The sequence below is a fragment of the Capricornis sumatraensis genome, chromosome 1 (genome assembly GCF_032405125.1).
Source record: "Capricornis sumatraensis isolate serow.1 chromosome 1, serow.2, whole genome shotgun sequence".
Lineage (NCBI taxonomy): Eukaryota > Metazoa > Chordata > Mammalia > Artiodactyla > Bovidae > Capricornis > Capricornis sumatraensis.
Genome location: NC_091069.1, coordinates 21248571 through 21265322, shown reverse-complemented (window position 1 = coordinate 21265322; position 16752 = coordinate 21248571).

The following is a 16752-nucleotide window of genomic DNA, read 5'->3' as shown; positions in this document are numbered from 1 at the left end:
AGATAGCATCACTGAATCAATGGACATGAATTTGAGCAAACTTCAGGAGATAACAGAGACGTTACTTTGCCACAAAGGTCCATCTAGTCAAAGCTATGGTATTTCCAGTAGTCACGTATAAATGTGAGAGTTGGACCATAAATAAAGCAGAGCACCGAAGAATTGATGCTTTTGAACTGTGGTGTTGGAGAAGACTCTTTAGAGTCCCCTGGACTGCAGGAAGATCCAACCAGTCAATCCTAAATGAAATCAGCCTTGAATATTCATTGGAAGGACTGATGCCGAAGTTGAAGCTCCAATACTTTGGCCACCTGATGCAAAGAATTGACTCACTGGAAAAGACCCTGACGCTGGGATAGATTGAAGGTAGGAGGAGAAGGGAACAACAAAGGATGAGATGGTTGGATGGCATCACCGACTTGATAGACAGGAGTTGATGATGGACAAGGAAGCCTGGCGTGCTGCAGTCCGTGTGGTCTCAAAGAGTCAGAGAGAACTTAGTGGCTAAATAACAAGTTGCTGGAAAAATAAAACAGATTAAAACAGTCATTTTCTGCCCAAGTTTGCACAAACAGGTACAGAGAAGATTGACATTTCGTGAGATAAGGTCTGTCATGAAAGTGAACAGCGGGACTCTAAATGCTCAGAGAATAGGCACCCCACCCCCAGCCCAGACAGAGCTGGAAAGAATAAGGAGGATGTTTCCTAGAGAGGCTAGCTTTGTTTGCTCCTTTGTTTTGACCGTCCCTTTGTGCTTGGGGATTACAAAGGCAGAGGCAGGAATTAATCAGACTTCTCAGCTCCCGACTTAAGATCCATGCGTGTATAAATGCACAGATCCATCCTTACCTTCATTCGCGTATCTATTTTTCTATTTCCTTAATTCTTTTCCTTTCTCACCGTTGTTCCTCACTCTCATTTCTCCTACCCGCCTCCACTATCAGCACTAATTCTCTTCTGGGTTCTGTCTTTGTGTGTCTTTACACATATGCTGGGTGTATTGTTGTTTTGTAGCATGAATTTTAATGTCTGCAAGTGGCTTTGTTTTTACATCTCATTCTATTTCTACCTTCTGTCACCTTGCACTGTATTGTTCACAACCCTCCTTCTTCCTGACGTGTGTCTGTGACATCTAATTGCCGCCTAACCACCCTCCTCCATCTACCCTCCTGGGCAATGAGGGACCCGCAGGAACACCCTTTCACCACGTGTGAGGGCCCTGGGAGGTGGACTGCTGAAAAGCATCTAAGATGCTGACATTTTTCACTTAAAAACAAATGAGTCAGTGTTTTCTAACACACGTATTGTGGGTAATACAAAGATGTAAAACGTCACCCTTTTCCTCTATGAATTGACTGTAACTCTGGGGAGGAGGAGGAAGTGTGATTAAAATACTTTAAGAAAATAAACATGCTGCTAAAAGCGGACAAAATAAAATAAATAACTTTGATAAAAGTCAAAGTGCCTAATCGAAGTTTCCAAGATATAAAAGAACGTAATTGGCCCTTGTCAGGAACCTGTTATAAGCTAGATTTTTTGCCATGAATTTTCCAAGCACTGAACAATCTTCCTGGTAATAATGGGAGAAGGAGGAGACTTCTGAGGGCACAAGCTAAAAAATTTATTTGGAAAATGCAAGATTTATTCAAGGAAGATAGGACTTCTTCAAGCACAGCTAGAAGGCAGAAAGAACATTACATGGGACAGATTTTGTTATTTTTTGGTAACTTTTTATTTTATATTGGAGTGTAGTTGATTAACGATGTTGTGATAGTTTCAGGTATACAGCAAAGTGATTCAGTTAAGCATATACATGTACCTATTATTTTTGAAATTCTTTTCCCATGAAGGTTGTTACATAATATTGAATAGAGTTCCCTGTGTATACCGTAAGTCCTTGTTGGTTATCCAATTTAAACATAGCAGTGGGTACATGTCAATCCAAAACTCCCTAACTATCCCTTCTCCCACCCTTGTAGGTGACACTAAAATGCATAAAATCAAACACATAGACTTATGAAGAAAACCAATTTCCATTTTAAAATATTATATTGAAATGGAACTTTAAAACACTTCAAAATTTGTAATGTATTACCTCTTTCTTAATGAATTAACGGATCTTGTTAAACATAAAACTCTAGCAGTGGTATAATAACTACTATACTTTCAAACTAGCGGTTAGCATAAACCATATTTCAAGATATCCACAATTTGCAATATAATAGGGGAAAAAACCTATGCTCTCTGTTAGTGGCAAAAATTACAAGCTATTGCTAACATATAATTGCTGTGCTGTGTGGCTAAATTTCTAGTAGAAGGAAACAAAATATATAACTAAAGTGAAAAGTTAAAGCTTTGGTGGCTCAGTCGTGTCTGATTCTTTGCGACCCCTTGCACTGTAACCTGCCAATCTCCTCTGTCCATGGAATTCTCCAGGCAAGAATACTACAGTGGGTAGCCATTTCTACTCCAGGAGATCTTCCTGACCTAGGGCTTGAACCCTGGTCTCCTGCATTGCAAGCAGATTCTTTACCATAGGAGCCACCAGGGAAATAGGTCTGAGTGAAAAATTCATCAAAGTTCACAAGCTCTCTGTCTGCAGATCTATTGGAAATATGTGAATGCCAGATCAAGAACCCTTGTGCTAGAAAGATTCACATGTACAAATATAAGGCAGCACATAAGAAAATGGCAGAACTAAAGGGAGGATAAGAGTTTAGTCTGATTAAAGATATATGTGCAAACAAATGAAAATGAATCCAGATTATGAAGTCTTACATGAAGTTTAGGTATTCTGGCTTGACCTGGTTGACATGGAAAGATTTATTGAAAAAAATTTGAGCATGAGAGTGGCAATGTCATACACGGGTTCTTGAAGTTAAATCTGATAATCAAAGTAGAAGATACATTATACAGTTTTTTGGATTTGTTATTTTTAAATCTTTGCTTAAGGTTACATAGCACAAAAGAAAATTTATTTCATTTCTAAATATTTTGAAGTCCATTATATTTCTATGAGTAATAAACAAGTCATAAAGATGAAGATAAGATGACCATCTAGTGGGGTCCATTTTGACATTTAGGTAACCCAAATCTTAGCAATTCTTGGAGAAACTCAAATAATTTAAAAATATCTGAGGAATGCTTCTACCTGTCTGCCAACAGTTTCTTTAAACTCCCATCTCCTCCCCCCTTTCAGAAAATACACAGTCATAAATGCTAAGGGGGTCAGGACTGAAAGGAGCACAGCAGACATTTCAAGTTCACTGGACAGAGTCACATCCCTTAACATTTGTTAGGCTTTGGAAATATCCAAAAAGGAGGCCCTACATACCCTCTGCTTAGATTTAAGAGTTGTAAACCAAGCTAAAAATCAGTTCAATAAAAGGAACATTTTTTTGCCAGCAAGCTTACTACCTTGACAGAACCTCAGAATGACCTGGAAAGCTGTGGAGAACCACCAACACCACAGTCCAGCCTCCTCCTTCCCCCCCACCCCACATGTCCCCCTCACGGACATGTCCTGGGTACACTCTCCCCTAGGTTGACTCTTGACCATCCCTTGTGTCAAAGAACGTGCACACTAGTGGCACAAGCAACATGCACCCACATGGATCATGAGAAGAAGTCTATGCTAGTTCCAGAAGGGAGCTCTGGACAACTTGGGGGAGGAATTGCATGATCCTTGGCTCTTCAAAACTGAGTAGAGGGTACAGTGATGACTCCTCACCCACTGGGGAAGGTTGCAGGTAGAGGAAGAGTGTGGAGCTTCAGACAAGGACTTTCTTGTCTGGGATGACATTCAGGACTGGTTGTATGCAGGTGTGAGCTTTTCATTTGGGGCTCATTTTACTGACAGATGGGGAAAATTGATAAAAATACCATAACTATGTTGGTGTAGAAACTGCTTAATTACCAAGAGCTAATCACTGATTTGTTCTTCTTATAAACCTATCCGTCTATTATTACATATTTAATACATATATGACCCAATAGGCCTAGAAATTGGAAATGACTTACTACAAATAAACAGCTATACAATCCTAGATCCAAGATCCCACCAAAATGTTTTTAAAAGTCAAGGCTTTTACTCCTTATCCTAAGCTGTTAAGACTCAAATGGGATACAATATTTAAAATTTGATTATTAATTTACTGTCAAAATCTAGACAGGCTGTTCTGAATGTTCTTAAAGAACAGTAACTCTTTATAACTTTAAAATAATTTGTGGATTGGATTTCTGGAAAGAGTAAAAGTCATTCAGTTCCTAACAGGCTTTATTAATATGGAAGGTCAAAGTCACTCATGCCATTGTATTATCTGCCTATTATGTGGCCAGTATCTTATTTTATAATATTATCTTTCTTCCCATTTCACAAATGGGCAGCTGAATCTCAGGTAACTGCCCACTCAAATTGGCTTTCCAGGTGGCGCAAGTGATAAAGAACCCACCCGCTAATGCAGGAGACATAAGAGACACAGGTTCGATCCCTGGGTCAGGAAGATCCCCTGAAAGAGGAAATGATGACCCACTCCAGTATTCTTGCCCAGAAAATCCCATGGACAAAGGAGCCTGGTGGGCTACAGTCCATGGGGTCACACAGAGTCGGACATAACTGAAGTGACTTAATACGCACACATGCCCATGGAAACATAATTAGGAAAAGGTAGAGATCCGAGTGTTTCAAACATCAAGGCTGTTTCTCTTTCCTTTGAACTACAATGTCTCTTATGTTGAATCATGAAGCTGGAAGACAAATGGGAAATTCACACTCTGTGGGGTTACAGGGAAGCTCTCCTTGTCCACTGATATTATGTCTAGGAGAATATTTAATTGGATAAAGAGTGTGAAATCAGAAAATGTCAGTGAATATTGTTTGTTTAATGAATCAATTATATTGAATCAAGTGTTACATATCAGATATATTCTCTAGCATAATTTCTCCACATCCCCAGGGAAATTCATTTATTGAGAGATATTTTATTCATTACAAATACAATCTATGCATATTATGTCACAAACCAATCTAAATATGTGTGTGTGTGTGCTGATATTTTCCATTGAGCACAAACTCATCCTTCAAAGTTCACACTACGTATATTCTCTTCCCCAGCTTTCCCGGTCTACCATGCTCAAATTGATGGCTCCCTTTGTACCTCGATTGTTTCCTCCAGAAAAGTCAATGACAGCAGTGTTCTAACAAGTGTCTGAATTATTTGTTTTGAGGATTGTCTCTCACTAGACTCAGAGGTACTTGAAGACAGCGACTCTGTCTTTTAATCTCTGCATTTTCACTCTCCAGCACAGCAACAGCACAGGGAAAACACACAAGTATTTTTTTTTAAACATAACATTCAATCCAATTTATTTTAAAACAACCTTGTTTTGCTGGCTTGATTATTATAGGGAATTAAAATCAAGTCCAATATATACAACACTATTTGCTGAGTCTATATTACGTGCCAGCACAATTCTTTCTCAACCTCTGCTGGTTTGAATATGGCAATTTTTGATTAATTCATTTCACCTCTGTCATGTTAATCTTCCGATCTGTAAGAAGTGTGTATGTGTGTGCATATGTGTGCCCTCATATGTACATGTGTGCCCATACATATGTGTGTGCCCAGGCATGTGTGGGAGTATGGTATGTATTTGCATACTATCAGGATGAAATGGAGGAAGTCTGTGGGCTGGAGGAACCACCTGCTTGCCAATGTAATCCTCATTCTCCTCCCTTATTCCTCTTCACCATCACACAATCACCTGGAAAGCATGTCAGGCTGCCTGCTGAGCTGAAGACATGGCAGTGTCTGTGCACTGGAGGGCAGGCTCATCTTCTTGTCCATGACACTTGTCCATGACCTTAACACATAGCCCCAGCCATGGATATTGATTTCTTCTTTTATGTTTATGGATCCACTCCCTGCTCTTCCTATGACAGTGATGAACACAGCCAGTCTTTCTCCATCCATGTGGAACTGAGCCCTTGAGAGTCCAACAAGTCCCTGAATGGACTGGATCCACCTGGGCAAAGATTTCGGGGATGGGAATGTCGGTGGCATGGAGATGTCTCATCTTTCAGCCACCCTTATGTGCCACCCTTTAAGCAGATACTGTGGAGGGTGGTGACATAGACAAGATCCCTGCCCTCTGAGGTCTACCTGGGGAGAGAGATACAGAGTCAGGGTCTTTCGTTTGCTCTTGGTGGAGGCAAGGATGGAGCTGTGCTCAGCAGAGGAGGTGCTCAGCTGCATGCTTCATCCACAGCCTCAGGGAAGATCAACTCGAGGAACTGACACCTGAGCTGCATATTGAAAATCAAGAAAAAAGCCCCTCTGGTGAAGGAGGAGAGAAGGAGGGGCTGTGCGGAGAAGCCTATAGACTGGAAGACAAAGAAAGTAATGTGACGTTGTATTGATATAACGTGTATTGTTGGGACCACCAACTGTTTGGTGCTCATAGTAAGAGGTGGGAGGGTTCGCGGTGTTCTCTCTGCCGTGTTGTAATAACTTCGGCAGCAACAAAGGCTCATGTTTCTCCCACCTTGTATATTGGCTGCAGTCGCTGTGTAGTCCACAGCAGCTGTGACTGGGGTCCACGTTTTCCTCTTTATTTGGGGGTATGGGTTAAAGAAAAAGACCCCGTGTGGAACATGCTCTTCTTAATGCAGAGGGAGAAGAGCGATGTTAGAACCACGCACGACTCCAAACATGTCTGCTCCTTGTGACCTGGATCTGAATCTCTAGTGCTAGTCGTGCAAAAAAAAAAGAAAAAGAATGCATGAATGAATGATGTAATTGAGAGCATGTATCCCATCCTCCACTGACAGAATGTGGTCCACTGGAGAAGGGAATGGCAAACCACTTCAGTATTCTTGCCTTGAGAGCCCCATGAACAATATGAAAAGGCAAAATGATAGGATACTAAAAGAGAAACTCCCCAGGTCAGTAGGTGCCCAATATGCTACTGGAGATCAGTGGAGAAATAACTCCAGAAAGAATCAAGGCAAAGCAAAATCAATACCCAGTTGTGGATGTGACTGGTGATAGAAGAAAGGTCTGATGCTATAAAGAGCAATACTGCATAGGAACCTGGAATGTTAGGTCCATGAATCAAGGCAAATTGGAAGTCGTCAAACAGGAGATGGCAAGAGTGAACGTTGACATTCTAGGAATCAGCAAAACTAAAATGGACTGGAATGGGTGAATTTAACTCAGATAACGATTATATCTACTACTGTGGGCAGGAATCCCTTAGAAGAAATGGAGTAGCCATGATGGTCAACAAAAGAGTCTGAAATGCAGTACTTGGACGCAATCTCAAAAATGACAGAATGATCTCTGTTCATTTCCAAGGCAAACCATTCAATATCACAGTAATCCAAGCCTATGCCCCAACCAGTAATGCTGAAGAAGCTGAAGTTGAACGGTTCTATGAAGACCTACAAGACCTTTTAGAACTAACACCCAAGAAAAGATGTCCTTTTCATTATAGGGGACTGGAATGCTAAAATAGGAAGTCAAGAAACACCTGGAGTAACAGGCAAATTTGGCCTTGGAGTACGGAATGAAGCAGGGCAAAGGCTAATAGAGTTTTTCAACAACACAAGAGAAGACTCTACATGTGGCCATCACCAGATGGTCAACATCAAAATGATTCTATTCTTTGCAGCCAAAGATGGAGAAGCTCTATACAGTCAACAAAAACAAGACCAGGAGCTGACTGTGGCTCAGATCATGAACTCCTTATTACTAAATTCAGACTTAAATTGAAGAAAGTAAGGAAAACCACTAGACCATTCAGGTATGACCTAAATCAAATCCCTTATGATTATACAGTGGAAGTGAGAAATAGATTGAAGGGCCTACATCTGATAGATAGAGTGCCTGATAAACTATGGAATGAGGTTCATGACATTGTACAGGAAACAGGGATCAAGACCATTCCCATGGAAAAGAATGCAAAAAAGCAAAATGGCTGTCTGGGGAGGCCTTACAAATAGCTGTGAAAAGAAGAGAGGCGAAAAGCAAAGGAGAAAAGGTAAGATATAAGCATCTGAATGCAGAGTTCCAAAGAATAGCAAGAAGAGATAAGAAAGCCTTTCTCAGTGACCAATGCAAAGAAATAGAGGAAAACAACAGAATGGGAAAGACTAGAGATCTCTTCAAGAAAATTAGAGATACCAAGGGAACATTTCATGCAAAGATGGGCTCAATAAAGGACAGAAATGGTATGGACCTAACAAAAGCAGAAGATATTAAGAAGAGGTGGCAAAAATACACAGAAGAACTGTACAAAAAAGATCTTCATGACCAAGATAATCACAATGGTGTGATCACTCACCTACAGCCAGACATCCTGGAATGGGAAGTCAAATGGGCCTTAGAAAGTGTCACTACGAATAAAGCTAGTGGAGGTGATGGAATTCCAGTTGAGCTGTTTCAAATCCTGAAAGATGATGCTGTGAAAGTGCTGCACTCAATATGCCAGCAAATTTGGAAAACTCAGCAGTGGTCACAGTACTGGAAAAGGTCAGTTTTCATTCCAATTCCAAAGAAAGGCAATGCCAAAGAATGCTCAAACTGCTGCACAATTGCACTCATCTCACACGCTAGCAAAGTAATGCTCAAAATTCTCCAAGCCAGGCTCCAGCAATACGTGAACCATGAACTTCCAGATGTTCAAGCTGGTTTTAGAAAAGGCAGAGGAACCAGAGATCAAATTGCCAGCATCCACTGGATCATCGAAAAAGCAAGAGAGTTCCAGGAAAACATCTATTTCTGCTTTATTGACTATGCCAAAGCCTTTGACTGTGTGAATCACAATAAACTGAGGAAAATTCTGAAAGAGATGGGAATACCAGACCACCTGACCTCCCTCTTGAGAAGCCTGTATGCAGATCAGGAAGCAACAGTTAGAACTGGACATGGAACAGACTGGTTCCAAATAGGAAAAGGAGTGTGTCAAAGCTGCATATTGTAACCCTGCTTATTTAACTTCTATGCAGAGTACATCATGAGAAACGCTGGGCTGGAAGAAGCTCAAGCTGGAATCAAGATTGCTGGGACAAATATAATCACCTCAGATATGCAGATGACACCACCCTTATGACAGAAAGTGAAGAGGAGCTAAAGAGCCTCTTGATGAAAGTGAAAGAGGAGAGTGAAAAAGTTGGCTTAAAGCTCAACATTCAGAAAATGGAGATCATGGCATCTCGTCCCATCACTTCATGGCAAATAGATGGGGAAACAGTGGAAACAGTGTCTGACTTTATCTTTTTGGGCTCCAAAATCACTGCAGCTGGTGATTGCAGCCATGAAATTAAAAGATGCTTACTCCTTGGAAGGAAAGTTATGACCAACCTAGATAGCATATTGAAAAGCAGAGACATTACTTTGCCAACAAAGGTCTGTCTAGTCAAAGCTATGGTTTTTCCAGTGGTCATGTATGGATGTGAGTGTTGGACTGTGAAGAAAGCTGAGTGCCGAAGAGTTGATGCTTTTGAATTGTGGTTCTGGAGAAGACTCTTGAGAGTCCCTTGGACTTCAAGGAGATCCAACCAGTCCATTCTGAAGGAGGTCTGCCCTGGGTGTTCTTTTGAAGGAATGATGCTAAAGCTGAAACTCCAGTACTTTGGCCACCTCATGTGAAGAGTTGACTCATTGGAAAAAACTCTGACGCTGGGAGGGATTGGGGGCAGAAGGAAAAGGGGATGACAGAGAATGAGATGGCTGGATGGCATCACCCACTCGATGGACGTGAGTTTGAGTGAACTCCAGGAGATGGTGATGGACAGGGAGGCCTGGCGTGCTGCAATTCATGGGGTCACAGAGTCGGACACGACTGAGCAACTGAACTGAACTGAACTGATCCCATCCTCCTCTAAGGAAATTTGCATGCTTCGTTCTACTGTTCCTTCCTTCTTTAAAATATCCCAAACTGTGCCAGTAGTAGGCTTTGAGGAATGACTTGGAGGAAGAAAAGAAAGAAGTTGAAAAGGAAGAGAAAATTTTCAAATGCCTAAGATTCCAGCCTATCACCCATTCTTTACTGTCCACTCCATCCTGTTGTTGCCCTCTGAGCCTCCACCCTTATGCTGTCTCTGGGCCATCGAAGGGCTCCTGATAGTCGGCAATCTAATTAACCAGACTGGAGGACCTCGGAATAACAGGGCAGGCTCACTCCAGCTCGTTAAAGGCTCCTGTCTCCTGCTTGGGAAATCACTCTCACATTTACCAGAGCTGTTTGCATTTTGCAGCTCCCAGGGGAGAGAGGGCCGTGCTGGTTGAATTCCTGGCTAAGCCATTTGGCCCAGAGCCTCCATAAAACCCTGACCCCAGCCTTCCTGACTTGGGTTTTCCTCGTTAAACCTGGAGACAGGAACCTGCTGTAGGGTCTGCAGAGGTTTAGGTGAGACAGACTGGTCTCATCTCTGGGAGGGCCCAAGATGGGGACAGAAGGGAGGGCAGTGGGGGCTGCTGGAGAAAGGGACCAGGGTAACAGCAAAAGCAGAGATTTGCTGATCAGAGCTCTGATTTCCATAAATAACTCAAAGCCACTCTGAGAGTCCCTGTAAGTGAAGGTGTTTGTCGCTCAGTCATGTGTGACTCTTTGCAACCCCCTGGACTGTAGCTGGCCAGGCTCCTCTGTCCATGGAATTCTCCAAGCAAAAATACTGGAGTGGGTAGCCATGCTTCTCTCCAGGGGATCTTCCTGACCCAGGAGTTGCATCCTGGTCTCCCACATTTCAAGCAGATTCTTTACCATTTGAGTCACGAGGAAAGTTCACTGTGGACAGCTCCCACCCATTTGAAACTTGAACTGACCCATCTGTGCATTTGACACTATCATTTGGTTGATGATCTATGCAATACTCAAAGGGTCTTCTTGCTGTAGAAGAGTAAGATTACCTTTTAGGGGATGACAGAGGATGAGATGGTTGGATGGCATCACTGACTCGATGGACATGAGTTTGAGCAAACTTCGGGAGTTGGTGATGGACAGGGAGGCCTGACATGCTGCAGTCCATGGGGTCACAAAGAGTCAGATTGGACTGAGCTACTGAACTGAACTGAACCGAAACTTCAACTTTGCTTGAGGGAAATGCATTAGAGCAAAAAGGGACCCAGAAGAATACAAGCCCCTCCCTGAGACCCCCAAGAACCTTTTGGCTTCCACTGCCTAAGGAATGGCATGGGTTCATTTCCTTTGAAACTCTAAAGGTCAAAGTGGCTCAATGGAGGGGCTGGCCCAAGTCACATAGCTCTCAAGTGGCAGGTCCAGAAGGAGGACTTCTGAGCGGTCACTCATCCTGCCGGAGCCTCAGGATCACTTGCCAAGTCACTACTCGTCAATGGGCCAAGAAAGTGCACAGTCCTTTGGCATATAGACCTCTTAATGGGGTCCAGAGAGAGTTTATGGGTTTTTCACCCAGATGTGCCTGGCTTCCAACACCAGTTCCCCCAACTTGTGAATGATGTCATCCCAGGCATGTTACTTACACTCTGACCTGTAGCTCTTTGAATGTAAAACTGGATCAAAAGGGCTTCCCTGGTGGCTTAGCGGATAATAATCCGTCTGCCAGTGCAGGATACAAGGGTTCGATCCCTGGTCTGGGAAGATCTCACATGCTACAGGGCAACTAAGCCCGTGCACCACAACTACTAAGCCTGTGCTCTAAAGCCCAGGAACTGCAACTACTGAGTCTGAATGTCTAACTATTGAAGCCCTCTTGCCCAGGAGCCTGTGCTGCACCACAATGAGAAACTCACACCCTGCAGCTAGAGAGTAGCCCCTGCTGGCCACAACCAGAGAAAAACCCGAGCAGCAATGAAGACCTAGCACAGCCATAAATAAATAAATAAATAAAGAGTAGGACACGACTGAGAGACTGAACTGAACTGAACTGAGAGTTATTAAAAAAAAAATCTTTGAGTAACTGTACCTTTCTTGATGAGTGGCTGAAAGGTTGGAGATTATAAACATGAGGTGATTAGCATAACACCCGACTCATGGTAGATGCTAAGTCACTGGGAACCTGAGTCATATTTGCTGGCTGCATAAATTAATGAATGAGTAATAAGTGGGTGGCCCCGTAGGCCTTTCCCAGTCTAATACGCTCTATTCCCTTTCATGATGTATTCCTCAGGGTATTTAAAAGTGAGGTTTCTAAAATGTGCTCCGTGGAACTCATTGCCTGGCCAGGAGGCGAGCAAAGTGATGCTCAATACTTTTCCTCTCTGATTCTAGAGGCTGTGTTTGATTACCAGTCTCTGCTCCCCAGGACTGTGTTTGCTGCTGGAATCTAGGATGAAATCACACTGCATTCAAGATGAATGTAGTTAAGAGTCTTCTAAAATTCCCGACAGGTAGCTTTCAGAAGGAGAAGGCAATGGCAACCCACTCCAGTACTCTTGCCTGGAAAATCCCATGGACGGAGGAACCTGGAAGGCTGCAGTCCATGGGGTTGCTAAGAGTCGGACACGACTGAGCAACTTCACTTTCACGTTTCACTTTCATGCATTGGGGAAGGAAATGGCAACCCACTCCAGTGTTCTTGCCTGGAGAATCCCAGGGATGGGGGAGCCTGGTGGGCTGCCGTCTATGGGGTCGCACAGAGTCAGACACGACTGAAGTGACTTAGCAGCAGCGGCAGCAGCAGCTTTCAGAAGCTATTCTAACAGGGCAGGACTGCCTAAGGGTCTCTGCCCTGACCCTGAAATACCCTTTCTGCAGTGTTCTCCTACTTAGTACATTCGAAACACAGCTGATTTCACTGCCTGCACCTGTTACATGCTAGCACTTAAAATGATGAAAAGAAGAATAAGTGGTGTTGTGTCTGCCTCTATAAAGAACAACAGCTTAAGGAAATGGCAACTCGTCCACTCCAGTTTTCTTCCAGTTTTTCATCCACGCCATTCCCTAGGCAGTGGAAATCCCATGGACAGGGGAGCCTAGTGGGCTACAGTCCATGGGGGCCACAGCCAGACATGACTGAGTGACTAACAACAGTTGCTTCCTGAGTGCCTCTGTATCCCATGGACTGTATTCCATGTTTCACACGCAGTAGCTCCAGTTCTCAGACTCGCTTTATTAAATTTTGCTCTCTGTAGCCTTTTGTTCTCTCTACATTCAAAACGTAAATGAATAAAATTAAAGAAAATTCAGCAGGTCAGCTTTTGAACACTCAGAACTCTCCATTCATCTCCCAGTAATTTCATCTCCTTGATAGAGATGTTGCTTTATGGTCACTTTTGCTAAGGGGATGATTAAAGCCAGTGCATACTTGAAAGATGAAGAGGTGATCCCAGGTGTGAGATAACCTCGGGAGGACTCCTGAGCTGTGTGGTCCTCAGGCACCTGTTCGGCCATCTGACTAGATACCTACTTTCCTTCCAAAGTGGTTTCGGTGAACAAAGTTCCCTTCCATCATCTACACATCTGACATCTTCACTGACTATTCTTGAGGATAAATGGCCACTTCACAATAATTTGGGAGCAGAGGTGTCATACATATCCCATTGTTCCAGAGTCTCCCAGGTGGCTTTTGAAAGACAGACACTCCCCCCAAATGGTGTGTTATTGAAAAACACTATACATTTGAATTTTAATCTAGTTTCATCTGCTAACATTTCTGGGAATTGGAGTGCCATTTTCAAAATGAAGTGGTATCCCCCTTCATATAATGATTCAACTAGCATTTCATGCTTAAGAAAAGAAATATATGTGCTCTTGGAAACACACTGTATCTTGAATTCTCAGGACAGTAAGCAAGGAAATAAATAAAGCAGAAAGAGCCGCCATGAGTAGGGTGATGAGCAGCGGGAAATCTCTCCTGAGCACAGGCTTTGTGCATAGCGCTCATGTATGTCTGCATGCTATTTATAGGTCTTTTCCACTTCCTTCCGATTCTTGGCCAGATTCCAGAGAGTTAAATTGATCTTCAGTTAAGAGATTTTTTCACACTTTTGTACAGCTTCAGGTCTTAGACACCGCCTTCAAAATGCTTATACTTATACTTTTAACATAGCAGCTTAAATTCAAGATGGTAAACATTTTATTCTTTTTTCCCTTTCGCTCTGCCTTACTTCTTCTCTTCTGTGTTGGTCCGTCTGCTCAGGCTGCTATAACAAGACACCAGAGAGTGGGCGACTTAAACAACAGACATCAATTTCTCACACTTCTGGAGGATAGGAAGTCCTAGGTCAAGGTGGTGGCAGATTCAGCACCTGGCAAGAGCCTTCTTCTTGCTTGCAGACATCTTCCTTCTTTCCGTGGTTTCTCATTCAGAAGGAAGTGGGGAGAAAGAAAGAGAAAGAGACATTGAACTCTGGTCTCTTTTCCTCTTCTCATAAGGACAGTGAGCCAATCCTGGAAGTAGTATTTTCATGACCATATTTGGTGTTTAGTCACTAAGTCACATCCAACTCTTTGTGATCCCATGGACTGTAACCCACCAGATTCCTCTGTCTATGGGATTTCCCAGGCAAGGATACTGGAGTGGGTTGCCATTTCCTTCTTCAGGAGATATTCCTGACCTAGGGGTCAAACCCACATATCCTGCGTCGGCAGGTGTATTCTTCATCACTGAGCAACCAGGGAAGCCCTTCATGACCATATCTAAACTAATGACCTAAAAAAAATTGTACAGCCTAAAAGTTGAGAATTACATGTTAGGTGTGTGCATGCTAAGCTGTTTCAGTTGTGTCTGACCCTTTGCAACTCTATGGACTGTAGCCTGCCAGGCTTCTCTGCCCAGGGGATTCTCCAGGCAAGAATACTGGGGAGATTGCCATGCCCGCTTCAGGGGACCTTCTAGACCCAGGGATCGAACCCACATCTCCTGGAGCTCCTGCATTTCAGGTGGCTTCTTTATCTCTGAGCCACCAGGGAAGCCCTGAATTATATGTTATTGGCAGACAAACCTGAGGACTTGAGTCCAGGGTGCAGTCTCTCAAAGAGACTGTTCTGAAGAGGTGAGAGAGGAGCCAAGATATATAGACAGACATTTTGGCCACAGAGAGGGTGTAAGTTCAGTTCAGTCTCTCAGTAGTGTCCAACTCTTTGCCACCCCATGAATCGCAGCATGCCAGGCCTCCCTGTTCATCACCATCTCCCAGAGTTCACTCAGACTCACGTCCATCGAGTCAGTGATGCCATCCAGCCATCTCATCCTCTGTCGTCCCCTTCTCCTCCTGCCCCCAATCCCTCCCAGCATCAAAGTCTTGTCCAATGAGTCAACTCTTCACATGTGGTGGCCAAAGTGCTGGAGTTTCAGCTTTAGCATCATTCCTTCCAAAGAAATCCCAGGGCTGATCTCCTTCAGAATGGACTGGTTGGATCTCCTTGAAGTCCAAGGGACTCTCAAGAGTCTTCTCCAACCCCACAGTTCAAAAGCATCAATTCTTCGGTGCTCAGCCTTCTTCACAGTCCAACTCTCACATCCATACATGACTACTGGAAAAACTATAGCCTTGACTAGATGGATCTTAGTCGGTGAAGTAATGTCTCTGCTTTTGAACATGTTATCTAAGTTGCTCTTAACTTTCCTTCCATGGAGTAAGCATCTTTTAATTTCATGGCTGCAGTCACCATCTGCAGTGATTTGCGGGCCCAAAAAAATAAAGTCTGACACTGTTTCGACTGTTTCTCCATCTATTTCCCATGGAGTGATGGGACTGGATGACATGATCTTCATTTTCTGAATGTTGAGCTTTAAGCCAACTATTTCACTCTCCTCTTTTACTTTCATCAAGAGGCTTTTTAGTTCCTCTCCACTTTCTACCATAAGGGTGGTGTCATCTGCATATCTGAGGTGATTGATATTTCTCCCGGCAATCTTGATTCCAGCTTGTATTTCTTCCAGTCCAGCATTTTGTAGGAACATCAAAAGATTATTGTTAATTAAAACTAGGCATCAAAAGTTAATGAATTTAGCACTTTTCTATGTATGGGAAGATGCAAGATTCTGGGTTCATTGAAATCATTCCTTTGATGTGCACCTCAGCTATCCAGGGCCAGTAAAATGTGCCATCTCATTCTGTCTCGTCTGGCTGGATTGTTGGGGGATTGGCTACAGGGACTGATGGCTCAATGAGGGGTGTCCTGTTTCTATTCCAAGTTTCTTCTGGGCTCACCTTCTGGGCAGCTGTCATGTGATGGCTTGAGGGCTATAGCATCAGCATCTTTTGTCTCCTCAATGACAGGCAGCATTTTTTCAATGATACCTTCTGAAGACTCTGCCTCCAAATACCATTGCACTGGAGATTAAGGTATCAACATACATATTTGAGGCTGGTGTACACATTCAGCCCACACATCCTCCTTTCATTTATTCTCCTTCCTTCCTTTAAAAAATATTTATTGCTTTTCGTGTTGTTGGGGTTTTAATCTAGGCCCTGGAATTATAAGGATCATTTTAAGACACACTGCAGAAGCTTTCCTCAGAGTCCCCAAACTAAGAGAAGGACAGTGATTCTATGAAGCTGTTGCTCTGGCAGATAGAAACACCATCAGAATACATTAAAGAGAGAAATTATTTCTATGGAGTTTATAAGAAGGAAACTGATTTGTGAGTTTAGAAGTAAAGGTAAGGATTCTAGACAGTCAAAGGAAGAAAGACTTTCTAGACAGGAAATACAGCATTAAGCAAAAACGCAGACATAAGAACTTGCGTGATTGACACCTCCAGGAAACACAGAGCTGACTACAAGGCTTTGACGAGAGACAGAAGTAGGGAGATGAAGCAAGAGA